The sequence below is a fragment of the Acomys minous genome (assembly GCF_964271855.1).
Source record: "Acomys minous genome assembly, chromosome: 6".
Lineage (NCBI taxonomy): Eukaryota > Metazoa > Chordata > Mammalia > Rodentia > Muridae > Acomys > Acomys minous.
In genome coordinates, this window is record NC_140487.1 from 106,775,490 (window position 1) to 106,799,086 (window position 23,597).

Sequence of the window (23,597 nt, forward strand, 5' to 3'; positions counted from 1 at the left end):
TTCGCCTGTTCGTCTGTGGGTACACCACGTGCAGTCACTGCCTTGGAGGTCAGAAGAGAGCACTGGATCCCTTGGAGCTGCAGTTACAGGCCGTTGTGGGCCATCAACATGGGTCCTGGAAACTGAACCTGGGCCCTCTGCAAGTGCTCTTCACCTCAGGGCGATCTCTCTAGCCCAGAGTATGTAATGGTCTAACCTCGGGAACAGATCAGAGTGCCATGTCTTCACTCAGAGTCAGGGATAGACTCCATTATGGATGGGAGGCCCTAAGGCTACTAATGCCTGTTGAACCACCGAACACCTTCCGCCCCAGATCCACACACTGACTGGCCTGGTTGTCTTCGGCTCCTCCTGTCCACTGTGCTCCCTAACAGTCATGCAGAGGCAGGGACATGGGCAGGCACACACCAGGCTTTCAAGCCTTGCAGTGGCACGTGTGTGGTGGTACTTGGCTGATGTTCTCATTCGCACAGCCGGCGGAGGGGGCTCAGCAAGGGTTACCGGTACAAAATTCCAGAATTCTCACTATGGGAGGAGAGACGGGGCAGGCTCACGGGAAGCTGGGAAGGGGCTGTGGCCCATGCTAAGGTTCAAGTTTTCCTTTGGGTGAGATGAGATGTGCAGAGGGCTGGTGGCTTTTTGAATGTCTCAGGATTCTAGTGAAGACTCTTTGGGCTTTGAGGGACCTGGAGCAAGGGTGGGACCCAGAGTCAGCTGACAGCTGTTGGGAGTCTGAACCTGGCTGCTTCTGGCTGTGAGTCCAGACTCCATTTCCTCTGGGTTTGGCGGGGGTGTTTAGTTCCACAGATCACCTCCTGGGATTCAGCCCACACTTCTGAGGGCCCCCTGTGTGTGGTCATGTCCCCAGGTCCTCACCAGCCACCTGCTGATTCCCCAGAGCTCTCTGTCCAGTCTGCCCTCTTTTCTAGGACACAGGACACAGGACACAGGGACCTGTTTCTTTCTTCACATCCAGCCTTCTGAAACCTCATACTTGCACCATGGCTAAATCTGCTTCTAGCCTCTGTCTCAGAGTCTGCCCCAGCTGTATGGGATGGGCTGTCCCCCAAGTCAGGGACCTGGTAAGAATGCTGAGCCTGCTATGTATGGCCAGTAAATGCCTGAACCTCCTTGGGCGACATCTTGTGAGATGAAGGAAACAATATCCCTGTGAGAGAGCCGAGAGTCCAAGGAGAGAGAGAGAGAGAGAGAGAGAGAGAGAGAGAGAGAGAGAGAGAGAGAGAGAGAGAGAGAGAGAGAGAGAGCGCCATAACTTCCAGCAGTCTGTACTGGCTTCCTAGTGAGGGGGCCAGGGGCAGCAAGGGCATCTGCCTGATTTCCTTGGGTCAGCCTCAGATTTATACCAGGGACACCCTTATATGGCTGTTCTTTTTAAGAAGTGTTGTTGTTGTTGTTGTTTTGGTAATCTTATTTGTGTGTGTGTGTGTGTGTGTGTGTGTGTGTGTGTGTGTGTGTGTGTGTGTCTTCCTGCTGTGGATTCTGAGAATCAAATTCAGGTAGTCAGGCTTTTACAAGCCATTTTGCCTACTGAGCTATCTCAGTCTGGTCACCCTTTTAAAGTTGGACTCAAGAAAACTGAGTTAGGGAGAAGCTCACAGAGAAGCAACCTTCCTGTTTAGGGCTCAAGTGGACATCTGCCCAAATACCTTACTAGACGAAGTGAGCGAGGCACCTTCCGCTTCCCACAGCACCCAAGCCTGAAGCATCCCAGGAACGACTCTGTCCCCTCACAGACAGATCCACTCCTCACTTCAGAGAAGCCAGCTAAGCCTTATTCACCCCTCAGTTTACGCCTGCATACTCGGCAGATCTCACGTTGAACATGAATGCATTTTAAGAGCCCCATCTTCTCTGGAGTGTATGACTTTTTTCCAGATTCATCTCTCTTAACAGACCTGCAGCTAGAATGAACAAAAGATGCTCTCACTTAAAAGGAAGGACAAAGGAAAAAGGCTGTCGGCTAGGAGAGAGGAGCTGGGCTCTCAGTGCCACGAGCCTCAAAGCTAGTGTCTCATTTTGGCAAATGGCTCTCTCTCCACTTTTCTGTTACTAAAGGCAGGGGCCGGGAAGGTGCCTTGTGGAATCCCAGTGTCTGCCATGCGAAAGAAAATGGCTTTTGCGGCAGAGTCACAAGATAAGTGGGCAATCACGGATGTGGAGTATCTATTCCCACAGACAGAACTTCAGAAAGCTGAGGGCAAGGAGCAGGGCAGGTGACTTTGGGGATCCGCACGGAGAACACTGGAGGAGTACCCAAAGGAAATGACACGGAAGCATCAGTAGCAACTTCTCCTGTTGGTTCTGGACACCCATCTGAAAGACCCCTCGGATGTCACCCCTGCCTGGGGTGGAGGTCATCCTCTGTGTAGGTCTTGCGTGGGAACTGGACAAGGAAGTTCTTGGTGAGGCTCCATTCTGCAGACTAGGAAACTGAGGCTTAACTAAAAGCGAGGGTCTTGCTCAGGTCACACTGGTAAAGGCCAGGCCTCTGATTGCTGAGGTGTCCTAGCTTAGGATGACTGAGGAAAAAAGCTCCAGATTGGGTGAATTCTGTATTTCTGGTTCTTTGGCACCCCTGCTGCAGTCCTGAGGGGTGGCCTTCTTATCCGACCCTAGGTTTCAGAGAATGAGGAAATTGGCCAGGCGAGACTCCCCTGTACAGGGCAGGTTCAATCTCACCTGCTCACTCAGCAATGGAAGAAAAGTCCGTGGGGGTGTGGCACCACTAGCCCCTCCCTCTTTTAGCCCCACCTAGCCCTAAGGCACTGTTCTTCATACTGCCTAGAACTCTTCACTGCTTCCGAGCTGCCTGTTGAGCTGGCCCATAACACCTCTGTGAGGTGTCTTTGCCCAGCCAGAGATGGAGTCCCTGCTGCTGTGCTGATGGAGAAGGGTCCTGCCTTTGGTCCTGCCATGGAGAAGAGAGAAAGGCATGAGGAGAATTCCTGTGCAGGAGGCAGATGCTCCGTCACCGGCCCCTTTCAGAGGCTCCAGCGGTCCATGAACTGGACCTGGGCTGTGACATTCAGAGTGTTGCCCTGGAGAGGGACAGGGTGGGAGACAGAACTGCCTGGCACTGAACCAGCTTAGCTCCCAGTTGGCTGTGTTAATTTGGACAGAATGTCTCTAACCCTGCCGTCCTATTGTGAGGTTTCGGGGCTGGGCTATTTCCTGGAGCCCTTGTGGCCCCAATTCTCTTTGAGCCCCTCACCTTTGACTAGGTGTTCAATTTCATTTTCACAGTCCAGGATGATCGGGGGCCCAGGCAATCAGGGGCTCCCGAGAGCTTGAGAGAGAGGCCCGAAGCCCAGGTTTCTTCCAAAGATACAAACCCAGCTCCCATCCCAAAAGGAGGCATCACACTCCCCATCCATAGCCTGTTCTAAGTCTCTTCTGTAAGGCTTTGGAGCCTTTGAGCCTGCAGCCTATTCTCCAGGTCTCTGCACTGATTAACCTTGGGCCTGAATCCCATTGTCTGACCCAGCTACAGTGGCTCCCTGCCACTGACCCTGACTCAGTCCTGCCCTCTCCACTCTGTCCCATACCCAGACTTCAGCACCAGCTCTCTGTCCGGCTTCGAGAAGGACACATACCAGGAAGAGCCCGTTCTCCCTACTTTACATAGTGTGAAAAACAAAAATCCAAATGCCACGTCTACCTTGGAAAGCACCTGAGCCACTCCCACCCCCCACCCCCCACATCAACTGGGCCAGGCATCCACCTCATGGGTCCTGCAACCTGAGTGGAAGCCAGCGCCTGCTTTGGCTGTCTTTGTGTTGTTCTTCCTCAGGCCAGTTCCTCCCTTCTCTCCCCAGCCTCCAGCCGCCCTCCTCTGCTGTGCTCAGGCTCTCTCTAATACATCCTTTTGTGAGGCTGCAAATTGCTTTTAGTTCCAGAGAAGTAGGTCTGGGGCTCTGCATAAAGTCAGATCCCCTGGCCTGGAGGACTGGCTTGTCACGGGTGTCCTTCTTTCACAGCCAGGCACAGAGGGCCATTGTTTGATCCACAAAGGAAGATGAGAGGGTATCTTGAGTGTGACAGAAAGGTCCCTCCCTGTGGCTGCAGATGCACCACGGTGTGTGAGCCAGCCAGGGAGGCCCTGGCCACGTGCACCAGCCAACACGTTCTCCACGGTCACCTGAGAATGAGAAGGCATGTGATCGTTGTGATAACCTGAGAGAAACTCGTGGTCACTGAACCCTTTCTGCGAGGCCAGGTAGAACTGAGCAGTTCCGTTTCCTAGACCTCAGTGGAACCTATGAAATGGGTCCCACTGCAATCCTACTCCGTAGATGGCACTAAGACTTAGAGATGTCTCCAGCTGTGCACCTACAAAGTAGAGAGTAAGTCACCCTAGCATGGGTAGGTCTAGCCCCAGTGTGTAGCTGGATGTCTCCACAGTAACCGGTGTGGCCACAGACATGAGAGACACACTCCCACATCGCTGGTAACACCCTTCTGGACACCGGTGAACAGTAGTGACATGGTGTGTGTATCTCTACGACCAACCACTCGCGTTCTCCCAGGATGCCTCAGTCAGCCTGGCCAGACATATAACACACACAATGTAAATAAATAAGTAACTTTCAAAGAGACAGCCTAATTCCATTAGTTGAATGCTTTTGATTATGGGATTTTATGTCAGGAGACAGATGCTAAGGATAGGTGACAAGCAGAAGTGAGGATGAAGGAGAGGCAGGACGCATATCTGAGGCGCGCTCTCTCTCTCTCCCCTACCACAGGGTGTAGTGTCCAGGTTCAAAGAGACAAGGGTAGAAACCAGAGACACAGCCATATGCACGAGGCTCCAGGGAGGCTCAGTCCCCAAGCAGTCAGGGATCCACCCAGACCCCAGAGTCAAGACTGAGCCCTATTTCTAGTCAAGTCAGTGCCCTCAGGAGCACGGGTGGGTTCTTGTTTCCCCATAGACACAGTGAAGAACTTCCAGGCCCCACTGGGCAGTGGGCCGTACCTCAGCCCTCAGCAGAGGCACAGGATCCTAGACCCCATTTCCAGCCTGTAGCGGGCAAAGTTCATTGGGATGAGCAGAGTCGACAAATGAGGGGAGACAGAGCCCTGGACCTGTGCTTACCCACTGTGGGTCCTTAGAAGGAACTAGGAACTTTAGGCAGAGAGAGAGATTCTGTGCTCACCTGTTGAGTGAACAAAAGATGAGTTTTATTGTGATATTTTCATACATGCATACCATTGTCTTTATATTGTTTATTCTTATTACCTCCTCTTGTGCCTCCAAATCCTTCATGGATCCCCTTCCTCCCCCTGCAAGAAAGAAATCCTTGTGGTCCATTTTCAGTAGGAGGTACGCTTGGAGCTGAGAGGCACAGACAAGCAGGTGGCTAGGCTCCTCCCTCCCCAGCACCTACTTTTTCAGAACTCTGAGCCATGGAATGTTACAGACAGACTGCTATGAGGCTGAGCCCAGGGTCCAGCATGTTTATTAGGTAAGGCTTGGCATCCAGAGGGAGCAGGATGGGGCATTTGGGAAGAGGCTTATGCTAGAAGAGCTTGGATTGCTGTTCCAGGGTGGCTTCTTCCCCAGGGTGTACAGACAAGGCTGCATACTAGGCTGGACTTGAAGGAATGAAGCTTAGCCAGGCAGATGTGTTAGTGGGAACTTGTTGCAGGACATTCGATCCCATTGTGAAATCCAAGATTGTGAACTGTTAAAACCTGTTTCTTGCTCGATGTGGCTCAGCCCTAGGACACACCTTTAAGCCAAGAGCTTTCTGTTGATTGCAAACAGGTGATTATGGTGTGGCTCAGCCCTAGCACACACCTTTAATCCAAAAGCTTTCCGCACACAGAATTTATTAAAGTTAACCCTAGGTCAAGAGATGGAGCAAGAAAACAGCTGACAGGGATGAAGGATATTGGAGGGACTTTGAGAGAAGGGTAATTAAGACAGCATGGAGAGCCCTGTGTGGTGGCGCACGCCTTTAATCCCTGCACTCGGGAGGCAGAGGCAGGCAGATCGCTGTGAGTTCGAGGCCAGCCTGGTGTACAAAAGCAAGTCTAGGACAGCCAAGGCTACACAGAGAAGTCCTGTCTCAAAAAACAGAAACAAAAACAAAACAAAACAAAAAAGACAGCATGGAGAAGAAGCAGCTCTTTAGCTTTTTGGCTTTTAGCTTTTACCTTTCAGCTTTTTGGCTTTTTCCTCCAGGGCTGCTGGGTGAGCTAACAGGCCTTTTCCTCCTGGGCCATCAGCTGAGCTACCAAGCTTTTGACCTTGGACTTTTGGCTTTTAGATTTTGTTTTGGATTTTTCCTTTGGGATGTGAGCTGAGTAGGAAGGTCAGCTGGGTGCTTTCTCTGCCTCTCCGAGCTAGCAAGCTTTCACCTCAGCATCTGGCTCCCAAGTCTTCATTGGTAAAATAAAATGGTTTGGCATTTTCTTTATTTGAAACAACAGGATCTCAGTCTCACAGTGAATGCTGGAGAAACAGCCTTTTTCCAGACATTTTTCAGTGAAACATCTCTCCTTTACTGAGGGGTGGGGGAAGTAAGGGCTATATAAGCCTTGGAGAAGTAGGTAGAAGTTTTTGGAGTGAATATACATCCTTAGCTGGGGCTGAGGTGCTGGGAATGCTTCATTTTCATGGAGAGGAATTCCAGGCGCTAGCTGGACACGTCCTTCTAAGGAACTAGGAATAGGACCTTGGCCACCAGGCTGCATGATTTACCTCAAGGGTGGCAGAGGTGGGGGGTTGAAAGACTATGTGCACTAGGGCACGGAGGCCCAGAACACGGAGAGAGCTGTCTTCACTCCTGCCAGTCCCAAGATGAGATTTTCGGGGTTTGAACACGTCTCTTGCTCCAGGCTTGCTGCCCTGGTCACGTGGCTCACGTGCCCCACAGAAGATTGTACCTCTAGGAGTAACAGCTTGTGGGAAACCAGGGCAGGGATTTCTTACCGTCTGGGACTTTAGCAACCTTCTTGTGCCACGTTGCCAGCCAGCCACCTTTGCCTTTTCTCTGCATGCGCTCTACTCTGCAGACCTTTGAATTTGTTATTATGGAGAGAGAGGGTTTTGTACTTCATGCCTCTACATAGTCCTGCCTCTGCTTTTTTTTTTGTCACATGCATCTATATAAATATGCTCCACACATGAGAGAAAATGTGACCCGTCCTTCCTGACTCCTCCATTATCTCTCGTGCCCCCCCCTTCCTCTCTACCTTCAGGTCCCTTCATTCTTCAGTTCTGTCCCCCCTCCACTTGGTCACATACATGTGTGTATATATTGAAATCTAGACCCCAAGTGTAAGGAAAAAGCACATGGCATTTGTCTTTCACGTTAAGCCCCTCCCCTCACCCTTCCCCAACCTCCCACCTCCCCTACCCCACCTGGATCACTGCTGAGCAGGAGGGCAGAGGCTCCTGTGACCCGACCTCAGCAGCAGTTCTGAGGGAGGGAAGGCTGTTCTGAGATTGCTAAAGGGTCCCTTATGAAGCTGACTTGGGGCACTAGGGTTCCATATTTCTCTTTGATTTTCCTATGCAGCAGCACAGATATCTCAGGCAATGTAGCAGCGAGCATTTGTCTTCCTGGCTTATGAGCCTATAAGCCACCGGCAGTGGGGTGAGGTCTCAGCCCTGTGGGGAACCAGAGGCTCCCTGTCCTTGCCGTGGCTTCTCCTGGCGTGCTGGCTAGTTTTTAATGTCAATTTGACACAAGTTAAAGTCATCTGAGAGGAGGGATCCTCAATTAAGAAAGTGCTTCCGTAAGATTGGGGTATATGCTGCGACTCCTTAATACAGTTCCTCATTAAGTTGGGGTGACCCCCAACCATAAAATTATTTTATTGCTACTTCATAACTGTAGTTTTTGCCACTGTTATGGACTGTAATGTAAATGATATGGGTTGTTCCACACACCCCACCCCACCCCCGAAAAGGGGTCACAATCCACAGGTTGAAAACATTGCTGCAAGGCATTTTTAAAATTAGTGATAGATGGGGAAAGGCCCAGGCCTTTGTGGGTGGGGCCACCGCTGAACTGGTGGTCCTGGATTCTATAAGAAATCTGGCAGAGCAAGCCACGAGAAGCAAGCCAGTAAGCAGCACCCCTCCATGGCCTCTGCATCAGCTCCTGCCTCCAGGTTCCATCCCTGTTTGAGTTTCTCCCCTGACTGTGGCACATTGTGATGTGGAAGAGTAAAAGAAATAAGGCCCTTTCCTTCACAAGGTGCTTTTGCTTGTGGTTTTAATCACAGCAATAGAAACCCTGAAAAGATACCCAGTCATAGCGGGAGAGGGGTAAGCAGAGAACCGGGGTGTGTGCCACACATCCAGATCTTACCCTGGAACTGGAGACTGTCAGTTCTGCCTTCCTTTCACTGTTCCAGCAGGACTGGGACAGAGGGAGGCATCAAGCTCAGCATATGATGTACAGGATAAACATTCTACAATGCACAGACCCAGAGAAGATAAGTAACAAGGAGGACCCAAGGGAGGATGCTCAAATCCCACTCAGAAAGGGAAACAGGATAGACAGAGAGGTAGTGGTTGAAGAGAGAGAAGAAGGTAAGAGAGGGAGCACAGAGAGAAGTAAAGGTGGAGATCAGACCTGGGGACATCAGAGAAGGGAGGACAGAAGACCTACAGAGAAAAGAGAGACTGTGGCTCGGGGCATCTCTGACAAGCTGGAGACCTAAGTCAGAATAGATGTCGGAAGGATATGAGGGGGACTCTAGATGAGACTCCTAGTAGCAAGGGCCATGGAGACCGAAGAGGACACCCTCTAACTAGACAAGACTCCTAGTAGAGGGGGTAGAACACCAACCCAATCACAAAAACTTTGATCCAAAACTTACCTTCCCTACAAGACATGCAGGGATAAAGACAGAACAGATAGAGCAGAGATTGAGCGAATGTCCAACCGATGCCTGGCCCAACCCAAGGACCATTCCATGGAAGAGAGCCAACCCTTGACACTATTAATGATACTCGTGCAGACAGAAGCCTATTAGAGTTGTCCTCTGAGAGGCTACACCCAGCGTTGGTTTGAAACAGATGCTGAGACTCACAGCCAAATACTGGGTAAAACATTGGTAGTCTAGTGGAAAGGTGAAAAGAAGAATAAAAGGACCTCGAGGTGACAAGAGCTCTACAAGAAGACCAACAGACCCCGGAGGATCCTGTGGAGTCTGAAGCACCAACCAAGGACCATACATGGACTGGACCTAGATCCTCTACATACATGTAGCCGATGGGCAGCTCAGGCTTCATGTGTGTGCCCAATAAGGGGCTGTCTCTGACATGGACTCTGTTGCCTGCTTTGCAATCGTTTCTCCATGCCTTGCTAGGGCCACAGGGGGAAGAGGACAAACTCAGTCCTGATGCAACTTTATGAGCTGGGGTGGCTGGGTAGGGGGGATTTCTCTTTTCTGAGGAATAAGAGAGGGCTTATGAGGGAAGGAGGGTGGGGCTGGGAGGAGAGGAAGATGGGGGCTATAACGGGGATGTAAAGTGAATAAATAAATAAATAATTTAAAAGATTAACATATGAAAGAAACCAATGGTAGAGAAAGACTCCCTCTGATCCCCGAAGGAGAGAGTGCACAGGGAAGAGGCAGAGGAAAAGCTAGGTGCTCTGAGGATGACTCACAGAGGGTTGCCACTCCCTCAAGACCCAGAGGCCCAGCACTGTGGAAGCCTTGACTGATCTCCAGCTCTGGCCCAATTCCGGTCTTAGAAGTATCCTTTTCCCCTTAATCAAGCAACTTTTCCGTTCCCACCCATATGCCAGGGACTGAGAAGCCTGGAGATCCCAGAAAGGCGCCTGCACGCTTCCAACAGCCACTGGAGCCTGACTCTGCGCCCAGCATCAAAGGGTCAGGAAAATTTGTGTTGCCCACTACAGTACCGCTCCCCCACCCCTTCGCCCCCTCTCCCCATGAGGTCACATGATCACATGGTGAAGAGGGAGGGACCAGGGACAACACCCCTCTCTTACTCCCACGTGGACCCTGAGAAACGGGGCCTGTGGTCACCTGATGGGTGAGGGTTGTCTGTCTGTCTGCCCCCCTCAGCGCTGCAGACTCGGCCCCCTGTTGCAGAATCAGAGTGTCCTCTGGGGGAGGGGCACACGTCCCAGGTCTTTCCAATATAACATAAATACCCTGAGCCCCTGCCCTGTGGCTGGGCACGTCCTTGGGCTTCCCTGCCACTGTACTTCCTGCTGACTTAAGTCTGTCCGAGTCCTCATCCTTGGCCATGTGACTCTGGTGGTCCCCGTCCCAAGTCCCTGTGTCCTATCTGTCACATTGTGCCCCACCCCCTTCTGCTCTATGTTCTCATCTCAACCCATGTGACATTTTTTTCTTAAATATTTGTTCCCTCCACCTGCCCAAGTATGGTGGGGAGCGTTATACTGGGTTCAGAGTGGCTGTGCCTGATAACTGAGAAGAGCTGTGGGAGGGCCCTGGCATGACCAGAACCGTACCAGAACCCCCTCATGTTATGCTCATTCTGTAAGTATGCACATCTTTTGAGCACCCAGGAGCCACTACTCTTGATTACAACCAGACAGCAGGGATAAACAAGGCCAGGTGGGGTTGAGGTTGCCCTATCCCATAACATCTCAAATTCCACAACTCACCACCTCCCACCTCTGACTACTCATGGCTACTGTTGCAGAGTGCCTGCTGACTTTGCCGTGGAGAAGGATGGCAGATGTGACCACTGGCTATGCCTTAGGCTTCCCCTGGATGGTCTGAGATGGGCCCAGAACACACAGCGTGTGGCATAGCACCCAGCAGGTGTGCACTCTCTTCCAGGTGCTGGTAGTCTCCCTTGGCTCTTTAACAGCACATAAAGGGTCCTGTGAGAGGTCCATGCTGGCAGGGCCCCTTCTGCAGAGCCTCCTGCCCCCCTGCTATGGCCATTAATGCAGTTGCCTACCCATTCCAGACCTCTCTGTGGAGTGGAGGATGACTTCCCTGGAGAGGTGGAATGGGGAAGCTGGGTGGGAGGCTGTCCTTGTTGCTGTGGGGCCTCAGTTTCCCCATTGTGCGGTGGTTACATTCTAGCTCCCTCACAGATCTATCAGAACCCTGCAGAACCTGGCAGACCCTAGAAATCCAAATTTCATTTCTGCCCCAGAGGTCACTGTGTAAAGTCAACCCCAGAAACACGCACCCACACACCTACCTAAAAACATGTATGCACACATGTATACATCTATACAAGTGTGCACACCTATACATACCAAATTAACAAATCTATATACCCATGCATATATATGTGCATATGTTTACACATACCTACATGTACAAACACATCTAAAAATATACATGCACACAAATACACACCTACACATGGAACACACACATAAATAATTACATATATCTACACATAGACACAATGTACACACTTATATGCACCAAATATACACGTATACACATCTATATGCACATGCCTGCACACATTTTCACACACAAATATATCTACACACAAAACACATATCTACATATAAATACACATGCATGCACACACATCTATATATGTCTACATGTGAATACATACCACCATGAATACACAAACATGCACACACACTCATGCACATACACATATACATACATATTTATATATAGGCACACATGTGTGTATATACCCACACACATATGTACAACAGACACCAACACCATATCTAGACACACACATCTAGATAGAATCTCCCCGAGACTCAGTAGCACATCAGATCTTCTGGACCTCTGACCCTTTCCTTTGCTGATCTCATAAACCCCCAAGAACCATGAACGACTTCGTTCTGCTATTGGCTGTTACCAGATTTGCTGCTGGGCTTGTTTCTCCCTTCAGGGGAGACCCCCCCCCCAACTCATCCCTTCCTAAAGACCTAGGCCCTGGCTGCTGCAGGAGTGAGGCACAACTGCTTCTCTGGTGTTGATCTTAACAGAGTTACTTCTGCCCAAGAAAATCGGCATTCAGTTGCCTAAGAGGTTAATGTCACCTGCGATTTAATCTCTCTTCAGATTTATAGAACCTTAGATATCCGGTGACCTTTGGCTAACACCGGATTGTGACATGCTCCCACTTTCTAGTGCCCGTGCCTTCACTTAGACACAGCTTGTAATTGCTGTGAGGTTTAATTTGCAGGGAAGGAACGTTAGTCTAAAGAATTGCTTGAGCCGGCACAGGGAAGTCAAGGTCAGTTGAAATTTCTGGCCAGGGGAAGGAATAAAAGGTGTCAGATGCCTCGGATGATAAAAAATATCTTGATTATTGTGCTTGTTGGGTTTTAACTGTCAACTTGGCACAACCTAGAGTCACATGAGAGTTGTAACAAGGAACTATCTAGCCCAGGCTGGCTGGTGGGCATGTGCGTGTGGGGTTATTAATGAATATAAGAGGCCTCAGACCACCATAGGCGACACCATTCCCTAGGCAGGGATTCCTGACCAGTACCAGAGAAGAGAACTCTAGCTGAGGTCAAACAAGCAGGGATCCCACCCACTTCTCCTCTCGCTCCTCTTGACTGTGGATGCCAGGCTTCTGTTTCCTGCCTTGGCTTCCTTCCCTTGAATAACGGGTTAGAACCCAGAATTATGGCCAAGTAAAACCCTTTCTTTCACAAAGCTGCTTGCTGTCAGGTGGTTGTCACAGCAAGAGACAATAACTCAGGACACTTACCATGCAGCCGCCTTGCCCATTGCCATGCTGTGCCTCCTTCCCCACCGCCCCCACCCCATAAAAGCCCATTTGTGTAACTTATTCTCGGGCTGTGTTTGAGTATGAGAGACCCCTTATCCTCTTAGGGCCAACACTGGCATAAACCTGCTTTCCCTACCAACCCTGGTGAATATTGCCTTCCAGTGATGAGCAGAGACAGTCCGTGGTCTGATAAGAGAGAGAAACCTGTAGTCTGACCCAGAGGCTATAAAAAGAAGATGCTGGAAGGGAAGGGGCCGGGCTTATGTGAGAGGAGGAAGTGGCTGAGAGGAAGCGGAGAGGGAGGGAGAGAAAGAACAAGAATGGAAGCAGGAACTCAGCAGTCTGGCTCCGGGTTGCGGTCTCCCAGGGATTCGTCAATGTCCCCGCCCCTCCCTGGATTGGTTACGCTGGACAAGATGTACTCAGTTGTTTTCTTTTCCTTTTTTAAAATTTTTATTATGTATATAGTGCTTTGTTTGCCTGCACCCCTGCAGGCCAGAAGAGCAGTTTTCTTCAATTACATTTCTATCACTTGCAGCCAAAATGTCCTGGCTATCCCACTATGAACATATGGCTCTTAATGGAACAATAGGCCTTTTATTTATTTTGTCTAGCACCTCTATCTACGTAAACATAGAGAAAATGACAAACCTGTAGCAGTTCTACGTCCTTCTGGGCTACTGGGTGATACATGTAAACCTGTCTTGAGGAAAGCAGGGTGATCTGTGCTCCCGTCTCCTTCTCCTGACAGCGCGTTGTAAGGCTTGCGTGCTTATCTTCCAATTATTCATAAAATAAAGAACGGGTTCAAAGCACAAGCTTTTTGAGGGCAGAGACCCAGCTGAAGGAAGTGATGGTCCGGGCGGAGGAATGCACTTCCAGCGCTGACTCTGTCCATCTCCAGCCGTGTCCTGAGGGTTACGAGAGGCTTCTGAGACCTTCACACTGACCTGTGTGCAAGTTCACTGCTGGCTGTTCCAAGATCAGGCTGAAAACAAGGAACATGTTTTCAGGTAAAACTCAGCATTTCTCCTGTAAAACGAGGTGGTGACTTCAAAGGACCTCCTGTCACATAAATGATTGGTGTGTGACAAGTTCCTTTAATGTGCCATGGGGATTTCACTGGGCTGTGGGGCCCCAGTCATAAATTAGACTTATTCCTTGCTGTTGTCACTCTGTAGGAGGCAAAGCATCATTTTTGTCTTAACCTTTAAACTTCTGTCTGTGACTGAAGAAGGGTCTAGAAGGGGGATCCCTGCCTGGATGAGGCTAAACTAGGATCCCACAGCAGCTGCAAGGCATGCTTATGGAAGTTCTAGTACCTTCCAGGCTGGAGTCCCAAGGCAGTGCAGACAAGGTGCCTCTGTGTCTCCAGCTGGGGTTGCTCGCCACGCTTTCCGGCTGTTCTGGGGGTGATAGTTATCAGGGTTCATTTGAGCTGCAGACCCCCCACATCTTACCAGACAATTCTGGTGGCAGCTGGGGGATGGGGGCTGCTCCCCAGGAAGCAAACAGAGAGAAATTACTCCTTCCACATTTGATTTGACTGTTGAGTGCTGCACCGTGTCAGGCTTACTGAATCTAATAAAGGACCCGTCTTGGTCAGATGAGCCCTGGGAAGGGCCGGGTGAACAGTATGCTTTCCCGGAAGTTGCCTCTGATGGATGCCACCTCAGGTTAGAATGACCTCAGTCTGTGCCAGCTCACACGGTGAACATCCCTTCCCCCAACGTTCAGCAGAACCCGCCCTTTCCTCCTCTCTGCAGCTCTCCCAGTGACTGTCCTTCAGACACAGCAGGACCTGGGTTCGAATCCTGGGTGGCAAGGGACACATCACTTCAGTACTGTTTGTGTCACTGGGAGTAAGCACTGGCTTAGCTGGCCTCAGTTCTGACATAAGGGTGGAAAAGGGACTTACCAGCTGGTGGAACTGGGAGGTTCATGGGGACTGAAGTACGGCTGGAGCCAGGGACCCAAAGGGAGTGTTCCTTTGGGCCTTGAGCCAGGCTGAGTGCTCTAACTCACCCTGACTCTTGAACAAAGTCTCAGGAGGCATCACCAAGCCGTGCGAAGGGTGCCTGATGGCCGGAGAAGATGACAAATGTTCCAGAGTATCCTAGACCTTCCTTCTCCACAGGCCTGTCCACCTCAAACCCACGCGCTCCTCACTCGGGTCTGTTCAGAGGCCCCCACAGAAGGCCTTTCACACCCCTTCCCATGGCTCTCTCCACCCTGCTGACTCTCCATGCTGTGTCACTTTGACATGTGACAGTGGCTGGAGGGACCTTGGTTGTCACTGCAGAACAGTATCTCTTGAGGGTGGTGTGGCTGCTGTCACTGGCTGCATTCAGTGTCTCTGTCCTTGCTACTCTGGGTGTCTGGAGAGGGACGGAGAGAAGAAAGCTGCCAGGACCATTCCCATGCTCCACATCCCGGCTGTGTGAACTCAGGCCTTTTTGTGGCTGTTTTCTGCATTCAGTGTCTTTGTCCTTGCTACTCTGGGTGTCTGGAGAGGGACGGAGAGAAGAAAGCTGCCAGGACCATTCCCACGCTCCACATCCCGGCTGTGTGAACTCAGGCCTCTTTGTGGCTGTTTTCTCACCACACACGGGACAGTGCCATCTTCTTCCCCTGTTCCAGCAAACATGGCCTCTGTGCAGCATGGTGACATAGGAGCATGAAACCAGGCTGGTTAAGTAGGAGCTGGGCTGCTCCACTCAAGAGTCCCTTCCTGGCTCATGACTCTGCCTTTGGCCTCCTGGCTCCTGATGCCTCCTGGGAAAGTGGCCCTGGAGAGGAAACAGCAGGCTTTCCTGTTGTCACACCAAACACCGTCTCCTAGCCTGGCCTCACTGTCTCTGTCATCCATCACCACCCTCAGCGCTCACACCTGGCTCCTTCCCACTAATGAAGTGACCTCAAGACTTCAAGCTGCACCCCATCCTGTCCTTCTTTCTCTTTCCCGTCTCAGCCAGAGGAAAGTGGGGATCCGATGACTCTCAGCCATAAGAGGAAGTAGCCCTGGGAAGGCCGGTCCTCTCTGGGGCTGTCTTTTTGCTCTTCCCTCTCTGGGGTCATATATGTTGTAATCAGCACCTGTCGTTTCTGGTGGCTTTGTGGGGTGTATCCTACAGAGACGGCTCTAGTCATATACGTATGAAATAGAACGAACAATTCCTTTTTCAGGATAAAGTCAATATGCTGTAGCCAATTCCTGGCTAGCTTGTAGCAGAGAACTGAGGAATATTCAATGGAGTTCAGTGCCCTAGACAGCAGGCACAAAACGTTCCTGCATTTCCCAGCATCCTATGCGATGCCTTTGTTGCCGTGACCAATGAACTGTGATCAAAGATGCCTTGAATAATTTCCAGGAAGATGAGTGTGACACCTTCCTCTGCAGCGTTGACCTCTGGGACCGCATGTCCTGGATGAGGGAGAGACGTCTCTTCTGCTCCCACTATTTCTCATCCCAGCACAGAGGAAACATGAACAAAAATAGATGCTCCGGGCGGGGGATGTGGCTCAGTTGGCAGAGTGCTTGCCTGGCATACAAAAACCCTGAGATCCAGCTCCAGCACTGCGTAACTGGCTATGGGGGCCCACAGCTGTAATCCCACACCCCAGAGGTGGAGGCGGAATGATCCAGAGAGTTCAAGCCAGCCCGGGCTAGATGGGATTCTGAAGCAAGCACAGGCATACTGCACATGGCAAATAAAGGGCCGGAAAGGAAGAAATTTCCACATTCATTTTCAACATCTCACTAGGTAGCACTGGAAACACCCTCATGCAGGTGAGGCTTGCAGACAGACTCTGTTCTGGGGTTGGTGGCTATGGAGCTTGGCTTGGAGGGTTCTGCTGTCTCCATTGGGGAGCCTTGTGCCTCCCAGGTTCATGCCCGGTCATTTGTGAAAGCCAAGTTCAATTCCAGTGAGACCCAGGGACTTTTTCCTCCTTATGTAGACTGTGTTTTTGTATCTGAGAACTCTTCCGGGGCCTCAGTCATGAAGGTTTTCCTCCTGCAACAGCTCCGTAGCTCTCTGTTGTATATTCCTGTCATTGCGGGGTGATGCACGGAATGCAAGGGCTTCCTGTTTGGCCCGTGTGAATACAAGTGCTCCAGGAACGGCTGGTGAATGGACGGGCATCCTGTCTAGTCCCTGTGGCACTGTTGCCTGCCAGCACTGAGCTTTCACATTTGAGGTGAACAAGGGACACCTTGATCCTATTTCTTCACTCCCAACTGCCATTGTCTTGGTGTCAGATGGGGATATGTTTTTCATTTCATTCATCAAATATGTCATAAAGCTCATCAGGAAAGTGAGAATCGACTTACCTCCCTGATGTCTGTGCTTTTTGTTGTTGTTCATTCTTTTGTCCAATGCTCAAGGATTCTTTCAAACACACACACACACACACACACACACACACACACACACACACACACACGTTGAAAAACGTTTTTGTCCTAGTCTATTTTTTTTTTATAGCTATCACAAACTATTTACGGCTAGGTAATTCACTAGCCCTATTAAATGCTGTTAATTTTGTCTTTTGGCTCATGGCTCTGAAGGTGGGAAGTTCAAGATTGGATGGTTACATCTGGCAAAGACCTTGTGCTGTGTCAAAAAATGGTAAATGATGTCACCTCATGGGAGCACAATGATTTGTGGTGAACAGTTACCTAGAGAAAGGCCAAACATCAGCATAAGCTTGCTTATCTTGCTTTTTAAAACTCGGAGTGTGTGTGTGTGTGTATGTGTGGTGTGTGTGTGTGTATGTGGTGTGTGTGTATGTGTGTGTGGTGTTGTGTGTAGGTGTATGTGTTGTGTATATGTGTGGGTGGTGTGTGTGTGTAGGTGTGTGGTGTGTGTGTATGTATGTGTGGTGTGTGTGTGTAGGTGTGTGGTGTGTGTGTATGTATGTGTGGTGTGTGTGTGTAGATGTGGGTGGTGTGTGTGTTTGTATGTGTGCTGTGGGGTGTGTGTGTGTGTGTGTGTGTGTGTGTGTGTGTGTGTGTGTATAGCATGTGCATGCCATCATGCAAGTGGTGGGAGTAGAAGACAAGTTTTGAGAGCCAGTTCTCTTCTCCAATAGTGGGATCCGGGGATCAAACTCTGGCCCTCAGACTTGCAGAGCGAGAGCTTTAATGCTTTCTCCAGTGTGGTTGGTGCCTTGGCGACCCCAAGCTTGCTTTATAACAGTCTCTCCTCTCAGAGGTAATCTAGACCCAACTCACTTCCAGGGAACCTAGAACAGGTCCAGAGAGGCCTGATACAATCCCCAGAGGAAGATCGGAGTCATTTCTCCAAGACTAGACCAGTCACCTTCCACCAGGCCCCACCTCTTAAAGGTCCCACTACCCCTCAGCACACTGAGAGACCAGAGCTTCTGTCACAGGAGCCCGTGATAGACAATCCACATCCAAAGTGTAGACTCCCTCAGCGCCACTTCCAAGTATAGGTTTGATAATGAAAACTTATATTGTCCTTGGTTGAGGGTGTTCTTATTTTTCCCTTTCTTGACTTTATTTTTTAGTGAATTACAATTTTTATTTGAACCGAAATGATCCTGTTTTAGAAGCTGTTCGAATCTTTTCTCAAAGTTAGAGGTTGAAGGAAGTTCATAAGTTTATAAGTGGAAGTTTGCTATTACTTAGGGAAAGCTCTGATAACTTAATTGGTGTTGATGTTTCTTAACAAAGCTGTGTGTGTGTGTGTGTGTGTGTGTGTGTGTGTGTGTTTATGTTTGGGTGTCTGTGTACCACATGCATACCTAGTACCCATGGAGGCCAGAACAGGCTGTCAGAACCCCTGGGGCTAGAGTTATAGATGCTGTAAGCCACCATGTGGGTGCTGAGTCTTTCCTCTTTCTGCCATATTTTTTTGAGATGGGCTTTCATGTAGCCCAGGCAGGCCACACACTTCGTATGTAGCAAGGAACTGCAACAAGACAGACAGTGTAGAAGTTCCTCCAGCTTGCATTCTTGCTGAGGCCATTTTAGGTCTGACTAGAATTTTATCTTCTCCATGGGAAGCCGCCGTGGAAAGTAACCCAACTCTAATCTAGGAACCCGAGGTGAAGTTTAGCCAGAGCTTACTTGGCTTAGTTTCTGTTAAACTGCTCACTGGCACAAAACCTACCCCCTGCACCTGCCGGGAGAGATACCAGGATGTAGCCTTTGCTTTAAAGAACCCCTTATTCTGAGCACACTTGGGTCCTGAATACCAAAGTGTAGTCCCAGCCGGCTGGAATGAAGACTTTTTTTTAAATTGACTATAAATTGTGTCTGAGTGGTCATCTGTGCTGGGATTACAGGTGTGGGCCCCCACACCTGGTTGTGGGTCTCCTCACCTGGCTGTGGGTCTCCACACCTGGCTGTGGGCCCCCATACCTGGCTGTGGGCCTCCACACCTGGCTGTGGGCCCCCACACCTGGCTGTGGGCCCCCACACCTGGCTGTGGGCCCCCACACCTGGCTGTGGGCCTCCACACCTGGCTGTGGGTCTCCACACCTGGCTGTGGGCCCCCACACCTGGCTGTGGGCCCCCACACCTGGCTGTGGGTCTTCTCTTATTCTCTCACAGGTCCCTGGATTCTTCTGTCAACACCCTGCTGTTCGGAGGTTAATCCTTTGTTCGTAAATCTGCTGATTCCACTTTGTCACCTCCATTCTATGATCCAGCAGGCCTTTCTGGTATTGTATTTTTGGTTCTATAATTTCTTTATGTTCTTTCTTGTAACTTCTAGCTCCTATTTAATATTCCAAGAGAATCTGTAATTGAAAGAAGATGTTTTACAATGGCTGCTTTTTAGAACCTTGTTCAGCCATCCTAGGATCTGATTTACCTTGAGGCTTGCTTGCTATCGGGTCTGCCTTGGCTCCTTTCAGTTCTGATGGTCTTGGTTGCTGGTGTGGTGGAGCGCATTTCAGCCTCCTGGCCCTCGGTTTCTGTGCTGTTGCTTGTTCACCTGGTGGCTCCATGCAGGAAAGAGTCCTGGGCTCTGAAACACGGCTGGTGTAGCTTTGGATTCAGGGAGATGCTGGGAAGGTCATGACTGTGATGTGGAAGAGGAAAGTGCAGGGATTTCTGTGGCCTACGCTGGATGCTTTGTTTCCTTCTGGATAAGAGTCTTCACATCCGAGTGGCACACCGGGGTCTGTTTTCCTGATCTCACATCAGGTCCTCACATTGGTCCCAGAGCATAATTCTGAGATGTGAGACTAAAGAGCCATGTAGCTGTCGGTGATGACTTGAGTTACAGAACCCAGCCGGCTGCACCCACCCTGCTTCATCCTGACCTCTGATGCCCAGCCTCACCCTGATCCCTGATGCCCAGCCTCACCATGACCCCTGGTACCTAGCCTCACTCTGACCCCTGGTGCCCAGCCTCACCCTGACCCCTGGTGCTCAGCCTCACCCTGACCCCTGGTGCTCAGCCTCACCCTGACCCCTGGTGCTCAGCCTCACCCTGACCCCTGGTGCCCAGCCTCACCATGACGCCTGGTGCCCAGCCTCACCATGACGCCTGGTGCCCAGCCTCACCATGACGCCTGGTGCCCGGCCTCACCATGACGCCTGGTGCCCGGCCTCACCATGACCCCTGGTGCCCAGCCTCACCATGACCCCTGGTGCCTGGCCTCACCCTGATCCCTGCTTCCCTGAGTACAGCCCTGCTTCCCGGGGACTCTTTTACGCACTCTGTCCTGCTGTCCGGAGCTTCTATGGGGCTGCCCCACTCTTTACCCACAAAATAAACCCATTAGGCTCTGTTTCCTGGGCATTTTGCAGGGAGATTAAAAACACCCGCTCTTCTGGCTGTCATACGGCTGGCACCGTGAAAATCAGGATTAGAAACCAGACTGGGAACAAGGACGATTGTGGCACCTAGAAGTTCAAAGGGACAGAAACTCCCCGAACAGTAAGAGCCAGATTTGCATAAATCACCAGTGGGAGCAGCCTGTGAACCTCACAAAGCCAGTGACCTTCTCAGGGGTCAGCTGTGGAGCCTGGGAAAGGCAAAGGATGTGGGGGTGCCATTGTGGTGACTGGGGTGAAAAAATGAACTTGTTAAAGGCTGTACTGAGCAACCTATTCCAGATGTAAGCAAATCCCATTTTTCATACTGGAAAAATGTTCCTACAATGTGACTCCCTGTCTTCCAAATCCAGGTAAGCAGGGCCTTACATCAGAGCACAGAGCTGATCCACAGCAGGCCCAGTGACCTTCCCCCAGCCCCAGCTCTGGTGACAAAAGTTAACTGCCAGTGGTCACCAGGGGACCACAGGGTTCTCTTTGCTCTCACCACTGGTCTTGTCCCATGTGCCCAGTTCAGGGGTTTTCTTCCTCAATTGTCCCAATGGCACCACTTTGTACCAATTATCTTGATTTTGCAGGTACAGAAACTAAGACAGAGTCATCCCAGCGCTTGCTCAGGACCACCCCATCGCTCATTCATGGAGTTGGGACAGAATCCAGGACCTGACACCTCCACCAGCAACATCTGCCATCTCTCCCAAGCTGTGTCTTTACTATGGGATGCTAAGTACTTAAAAGGCATTGAAGGTGGAGTGGGGGGTGGTGATCGATTAGTGCTGTCTGCCCTGGGAATGAAGACGCAGAAGGGCCTCACCCATGCCATCTGTGCTGAAATCTCTCACATACCACACACCCATGGATGTGAATATAAGTCATAGGTCAAGACTTCCCCTGAGGCTGGGCACAGGGCTGTTGGGTGCAGCTCTATTTACTTACAACAACCAGAGGATCTCATCTTCCTCTTTGGCTCTGGGTTTTCTAGCTCTCTGTGCTATATTCCCTGGAGACACCAGAGCCATTTCCTGGGCTGGTGTCAGGGGTGTAAGGTATCACGGTTGGGAAGGTGCACAGCGACCTGGTGATGGAGTACAAGGACGGAGGTAGGTTCCCTGCCTTGAAAGCATTTGAAGACAGTACAATAAGGAAAGTAAGAACAGCGTGTGCTTGCTTTCATTGTCACTTAAAGAAGAAACTGGCCAAGACTCCGTGTATCAACCCTAGAGAGAAATCTGGCCCAGGACAAATGACACCAAGCGTTACACATGTCCCTAAACCTGAATGGCAGACGGATCACTTAAAGCTCACCATTCCACTGTGAATGCTTGGTCACATACTGTTGGCCAGAAGTTTGGGGATGGAGACAACCCCCAGCGATGACTGTCCCCTCTGAGGCTCTGTTAGAGTGTCTCCTTTGGTGGGAGAGGTCGGGCAAAGGGTTGTGTTCTCCACCTTCCCACCTACAATGGGCTGACAGCTGCTCCCACGGTTAGAAAGCTCTTCATGGAGAAGCACAGGTCCTGTGATAGTGGGTACCAAGATGCCCAGAGTGTACCCCCTGCCGCCACCACCCTCAGAATCCCCATGAGACAATGAGGGACCACTGTTGATCAGGTCACCACAGTCTGAGTCACCCCCACAACCACACTCTAGGACATTTGCCCCCAGCTGGATCTTTCTCTTTCACTTGCTGTGGTGAGCCTCATGGCCTTCCCATCATTCCTGCCTCAAGCAGACAGCTGGGATGAGCTTGGGCTCTGAGCTGTCATGTAGACTTAGCCTCCTTCTTCCCTTCCTCCGATATCCATCTTTAGTGACGTCTAAAGGGGATATGGGTGCAAGGTGTTCATGGAGGTTGAGTGACAATGACAGGCTTCCAGCTTGAGGAGGAGAGGAGCACAGCCAGGGCAGGCCCTGAAAGCAGAAAGAGCAGACAGCGATATTTTAATGAGAAATGGGCAGCTCTACAGAGTGTGCCCCACTCCCAATATGGTTCTGTCAAGAGAATATTCTCCGGGTGGTGGCCCTGTTGTTATGCGGAGGTCTTAGTAGTCTTTGAACCCTTGTGTGCATCTGTGTGTGGTCTCTCTTCAAGAGTGCTGCTAAAAATCCTTCAGTGGCCCTGCCTGCAGCTCCCCTTGACTTTGGCATTGGCGGTGGCCACCCCTAAATTCCTACAAAAGACACCGCTGGAGGAAGCGGGGACTCAGCAAGGACATGGTGACCATGAAGCACGCGCAGCCCCCTCCCACCTGCTCCTACTCAGAATGTCGGGCTCTGGGCAGGGAGGTTAATGGAATCCCGAGGCTGTGGTGGAAGGGAAATTGCTTGGCTCCCCTCTCTGTATTTTCTGTTCTGCGCTCAGGGTTCGAGCCAGGCTTGGGGGCGCATAATTTCAAAGTCCTTTCAACGTTTCAGGTCAGAATGTTATTGCTTTGGCCCAAGGCCCCTTGAAGGTTTACAGAGCAAAGAGCAGGCACTCCACGATCCTTAGAGTACACTAAGGGTTCCCACAGGATGTGTGGCTCTGATTAGTGAGTGGCTCCTTCAGAGCTGCACATTGACAAAGCAGGACCCAGATTGCAGGCAGGTGCATGCTGGACCAGGCCTGATTCCCTTCCCGGGTTCACTCTTAGCACAGACCCTGCTGAGGTTGCTGCCAAGATCCTGTGGCTATGAAGCTGGACAGAATCAGAAGTGGAGTGAGAGGATCTGAGGTCACCTTCTGCCTTGTGGGCAATGCCAAGCTTCTGCCTCGGTTTCCTCACTAATGAGTGAGGAGAATAACACACCCATGTGGCTGCTTTGAGGGTTAAGCCAGATGAAGGAGCTGATGGGCTTGTGCCCAGGACAATTCAGCTTTCAATATAAACATCATCAGTATTCAGAATCCTTGGGCTCAGGACTTCTAGTATTTTCCATCTGACTCTAGTCTTCTGGTAAAGGGAATTTAAGAGTTCAAATTAACAGCAATTTTAGCCTCTCAGTGAACCACGCACAAGACCCAGTGTTCTGAACTGAGGTGGGGGCAACTGTAACGTAGAAAAGTTGGATCTCTGGTCTTGCCAG

At 50.7% G+C, this 23,597-nt stretch overlaps 1 long non-coding RNA gene across 1 annotated transcript; it reads right to left on the reverse strand.

Annotated features, from left to right (window-relative positions):
- Positions 1 to 5,505: 5,505 nt before the first annotated feature.
- On the reverse strand, positions 5,506 to 8,447 carry LOC311599022. Its single transcript, XR_014779759.1, has 3 exons — positions 8,343 to 8,447; positions 6,956 to 7,040; positions 5,506 to 5,768 (listed from the first exon to the last, which is right to left on the reverse strand). It is a non-coding gene; the product is annotated as an uncharacterized lncRNA (long non-coding RNA).
- Positions 8,448 to 23,597: the final 15,150 nt, after the last annotated feature.